This window comes from Henckelia pumila, chromosome 4 (genome assembly GCF_033568475.1).
Source record: "Henckelia pumila isolate YLH828 chromosome 4, ASM3356847v2, whole genome shotgun sequence".
Lineage (NCBI taxonomy): Eukaryota > Viridiplantae > Streptophyta > Magnoliopsida > Lamiales > Gesneriaceae > Henckelia > Henckelia pumila.
The window spans coordinates 79259559-79265558 of NC_133123.1; the positions used below are offsets into that span (position 1 = coordinate 79259559).

General features: G+C 30.1%; 1 pseudogene; it reads left to right on the forward strand.

Moving 5' to 3' along the window:
• Nucleotides 1–4768: 4768 nt before the first annotated feature.
• LOC140861315 (uncharacterized) lies at nucleotides 4769–6000 on the forward strand (annotated as a pseudogene).

Sequence of the window (6000 nt, forward strand, 5' to 3'; positions counted from 1 at the left end):
ATAGTTAAATTATATTATTACGTTTATTTATTAAATAAGCAAAACATTGTATTCACGAATATCAAGTATGAAATGTAATTTAATTTAATGTAATAAAAATGCAGCTCATAAATTAACAAGTCATTAAAGATATTGATTCAAAAAACTTTTAGTTTAATACAAAATGCGGCACATATATTAACAAGCATTACATATATATATATATATATATATATATATATATATATATATACATACTAAATACGAAAAAAACATTAGCTAATTAATGATCCCTATTAAAGCTATTGACTCAAATATTTTCTCTTCTGCCCAACTTTTCGTTTACCAATCATAAAAATAATGACACAAATATACTTCTATAAATATTGCATCAAATGTCATATTCCATTCACCGCATTCTTCGCATAATTTAAATTATTAACTTAAGTGGTTTTTTTTTTTTTTGAAATCTTAATCTTAACTTAAGTGTTCGAAAAATGGAAATAACACAAATTGGAGATCTGCACGAACAAAAAAGATAAGATGCGTCGCCGTCAAAATTTTTGTTCTTCAACAGGGAGAAGAGGCACCAACTAAGACGGCAAACAAGACAATGAGAAAGCTGATTTTCATTGACGAGCATGTACGTATTTTGCTCGTTCGATTTACTCGCTCGTAAAAAATATTAAAATCAAAACTAAAAGTCGTTTACATTTGTTATATTACGACAACATCCTCCTTTATTTTTCATAATTTATCATTGTAAATTGAGAAAAAATTATTGATATCATTGTCGTTTTTATTTCTTGTGCAATCATATATTAATTTTTAAAATTTTCTTCATAATTATACAAAAAACATGTAACACTTCTGGTTAACTAGCTCATAATCTCATATTCAGCACAATAAATGAACAAAAATTAATTATCAATAATAATCTATGTTAGTATCTTTTCCAATCAAAATATTAGTGAATAATATTTTAGATTAATGTTATCTTTTTTATTTATTTGAATTTGAATGTATTATTTTAATACATTGAAATAGGAAAAAAATAAAAATAAATAAATTAACGCATTATTGATTAACCAGTTATCTTTATAGATTATTTTATTATAATTATATATTATATTTATTATGTATGATTATTAATTAAAAAAATCCACCTTTTAATTTAAAAAATTTACAGGTTTCTTTTAATAGATTGAATTCTATATTTTAGAGATTAAAAAGTTTTCACCGTGATAAATATTATTATTTATTTATATACACTGTCTTTTGGGTTTTATTTTTGGTTTCTTTAAATAATAATAATAATTATTATTATTATTATTATTATTGTTTATTATTCAAATATACATATTGAATTTACGTTCAATTTATTGTTTTTAAATTTGAAATTTAACGCTTACTCATTTATCTTTCTTTTATTTTATCTTATTTCGTTTTGAATTTTCATCAATATGTTCAGAATTAAACTAATTTTTCTCACTTTTCATTTGGAAAAAAAACAGGAAACAATGATTCACGGATTGATTTTAGAAAATGTTAATGAAACTTTTCACAACTTATTGGAAACCAACAAGACTTATATAATATACAACCCTGTCATCAAATGCATAGAACCCAAATATGCAAATGTCAACCCCAAGTATGAGTAGTATTTGCAAACGAGTACCACAGTTAAAGAGCTACCTCAGCTGCTAAAGTTGCCACAGCTAACATTTGAATTCAAGGAATTTGATGCGATCCCAACCAATCTTATAAATGTAAAAAAAGATCAGAGTAAGTTGTCTCACCATATATAAATCATTTTTTACCATTTAAAAATAGTTGTAATATGTATATTAACTGCAACAAAACAACGAAATGTGTGTAGATATGATCGGTGTTTTAAAAAAAGTCATGTCATTGAGCAATTTCAACAGACCGGATAAACCAAAAGGTCAAAGGAGACAGGTTATGCTTATCAACACAAGGTAAAATTAAACTACAAAATGTCATAGAATTTTTTATATAAACCTCTAACAGATAAATACTTTTGTTTAGAATAAAAATATTTCTATCACTATGTGGGATGACTTGGAAATACACGAAGGACAATTGATGAAACGCTTTGAATCAAAACATCCAACTGTGCCATTTTGCAATCTAAACATCCAAATTTCCATGAGTGTGTTGGAATACAAAATCTTCTTTTCTTCTTTCATCAATATTATTTAACCAAAATTACTTATGTTTGGAATTGGTTTGAACAATGAAACAAATCCACCATAGTTACAGACAAAACCAACAACTGCAATATTTCTTAACCCACTATGCGATACAGTCAATGGAATACAAACATGGTACGTAGTTCTATATCTTTTTTCTATATATACCTTCTATGAGTGAACTTTATTTTAGAATACAACAATACTACGAACTTAATAATTTTTTTAGAAAAAAATTGCAACCATGCAACCGTTCTTTTATTTCATATCAAAAATGTCAAAAACCAAAACAAATCATTTAATTTATTCAAATAAATAACTGCTTTAGAAATATTAATATTCAAAAAAATTTATAGGTTAGATGCAGATCAAAAACAAGAAAAGTTGAATGAGCTTTGGATTGCAAAGACAATAAAAAGAATCAAAACAAGTGGCACTAGATGATGTGGAAAACAAACGAGCTACATTGACAGAGGTATTTCATTTACTATTTTTTAATATTAATAGTATTGGTTACTAAAATAAATGATACATGAAAAAACTACAAAATTAGTTCTCCAATGCTATATATTTATATTTTACCTACCAGACTAAACGATCATGATAAATTATTTTTGTTTGTGCTTAGAATAACTATTACTTGATACAAAGCAAGATAAAAAAGATTGAGAAAAAAGATAGTCCATGGTACGAAGCATGTGACTATTGCCTCCAATTAAGCAGCTAAAAAGATAGATAACAACGCAAATTGTCCAGATTGCATCAAATACCCAAATACGATCATACCAAGGTATACGAAAAAAAATCCATGGCCATGTCAAATTTAAGTTTAAATCAAACTAGAATTGTCAACTTTACTTCTTGTCTTATAGGTACAGAATAACATTCATTATTGAAGACGAAAACGAGACAACAAGAATAACATTATTTGGGAAATTTGTAGCAACTTTTGTAAGATGCTATGTTGAAGATTTCATTGAACTTCAAGACAAGGTATAAATAAAATAAAATAAACAAGAGTTTTTCCAACTAACTAAATAACATATCGTAATATAGTATCTAATATTAAAATTTTCAATGCAAAATTTACCAAACAACAGATATAAAAAGTTGCTAAATAAACAAAACTCTAAGCTCCACACATTTTTGTTCAAGTTGGATAACTTGGTGGAAAAACGGGAGGGTGTATTAAATATTGTAGCAGAAGCTGTTGATATGCCTGAAGATTCTACGACAGCAAACGTTAATATCAAAAAAAAAAAAGGAAAAATCTAAATATTCTCAAGCAACCTACACAAATAGCTAATGTAAAAAAAAAAAAGCACTTGAATCAAACGTCAAGAAAAACAAGAAAATCCATGATGACAGAAATAAAATAGAGATAAAAAATGAAGAAATAATTGATGTTTATAACAAAAGAGCTAAAAAAAATCCCAAATACAAAAGTATCTCTCGAGATCTTCTTAAAATAAAAGAAGAAAAAATGTGATCTATTAATTTAAAACCAAATAATTAGTTACTTGTCTATTAAACATTATAGCTATTATTGCTATTGCAAAAATTATTATGACAATTTTATAAATATTATTATTATTATTATTGGAATTAAAATCACAAATTTCGGATAATTATACTTACACACGTGCAACGCACGTGCATTTGTCTAGTAAACACAAATATACAAACCTAGATGATGCATGCACATGACTGGCTTCTTGGTATATACAAGTATCATGCTTAGTCTGGGCGTCAATGAGTATGTAGTATCTTATGGGACTCCAGCCATTGGGTATATCCACAGACTCGTCTACCTCACCATAGCGTTAGTCCCCCTCAAAACGGTGTCTCCCGATGATGGACATAAATCAAAACAAGTAGGGCTGAGCGACCATAATCACGGGGCTTATCTCGAAGGAAATACAGACTCGACATGAATATGCACATGAATCATAAGTAAATCATGTATCATGCAACAAATAAATGAAACATATAAGCATGTATATCTGTTAGCTATATCAGTCAGTACTTACGTACTTTTTTATAGGCAGTCTTAGTAGTCCCACTCTAGGTTCCAAGCTTACAATTCCAATAATTACCACATTACTATTATTGCTCTAAAAATTTTAACTAAGCTATTAGACACTCCTTAACTAAGCTATTGGATACTCCGCTACGACTATTGGGATGCCTCGACAACTCCCGGACTCCACCTAGGTGGTTAGAAAACCCCTAAAAATACTAGAGAAGTGGAGGGAAAGGAATTGGAAGTGAGCACAAAGTGAGCTCTCGGACCCTCTACATAAAGCCCACGATCGGACGGTTCAATCTTTGAGTTCGGATCGTCCGATCTCGCTTGCTCTCCACGTGTAACCAATCCTTGACATCTGTCCTGGCAACACTTCGGACGGTCCGATTTCATACTTTTGATCATCCGATCTCTGCAACGTGGCAACATATCCAAGACCACACTTGGACACCTGTCTGGGCACGCTCGGATTTCCCGATTCCTCGATCGAATTGTCTGATCTCTCCCTCTGCCTCCGAACTCCAACATAGCTTGCGATCGGGCAGTTCAGATGGTCGATCTCAGGTTTGGATCGTCTGAACTTGCCAAATACTCGAAGTCCAGAATTTATTCCTTGATCTCAATTAAGTTCTTGATTTATCCAATTAAATAACTTAATCATTTTTAACCATTTAATCTCGTTAATTGGGATACGGGTTACTACATTCATATTCTTCACCATTATCAGACTGTAAGCACTTCACTTTCAAGTTGGTCTCATTTTCAACCATGGCTTTCTATATTTTAGAGGTCTCATAAACATCGGATTTATTTTACAGAAAATAAACCCAAAATTTTTTGCTTGAGTCATAAATAAATGTGACGTAGTATCTTGAGCTTCCAAGTAATGTTATGATCTACGATAGTATAGAATCGTGGGATCATGGCTTCACTAGTTACTTTTTAACACTTACACATTGATGTACCTGGACCTGACCCACTTTTTTGACACCTTAATGTTCTTTTAAATGCAGATTTATCAATCGGGATGATATTGATTTTTCAGATGCTCAAAGCATGCAACCTGTGCAGGTGTGCTTTCATTTTACTTTTTTGAGTGGAATGTACTCATAGTAGTTTACTTGAATAACTTAATTATTTGCTCATCCTTAGGAGTGGGACTTGGCAGAAAACTTGCAAGGAGTTTTATAGTATCAGGCAAGGTAAATTTTACTTATGCTTTTCAGGGGCAACTCGTTGATATTTTTTTATCTAACTCATTAACTTTTGCATTTCTATTGTAGTGTGTAATCATAATCCTAAAGTACAATGAAAATCATTTTCATCAATTTTGACTTTTCGTTGTTGTATTGATGCATCGAAGTAGATATTTAAGATTTCTAGGCGTGGGAAACATCACTTTACATTTCCCAGATATTTTTTGTGGTGATACAACTCAAATACATTACATTGGATTGAAAGGAGAAGCAACTCAGGTACTTTTTCATGCAAAAAAAAGGTCCATATCATATCCATTTCTCTTTCCCATTTTTTTGCAGCTGAAGAGAAATGTGGTCGCAACAATCGTCTACGAACTCATGCCAAATACTTCGGATCACAAGTAAGTTTTCATGGAACTTCGTTATGATTTTTTTTCATCTTTTAGGATGGATTTAGTGTTGGAGAGAGAGTTCGACCTCCCATAATCTTTGGTTGGATTCAGTCCATTTTTAACTTGTAACATAACGATTTTTTGTTGGATGTTTCTCCAGAACAAAGGCAGACACAAGTGGTGGGATTTGA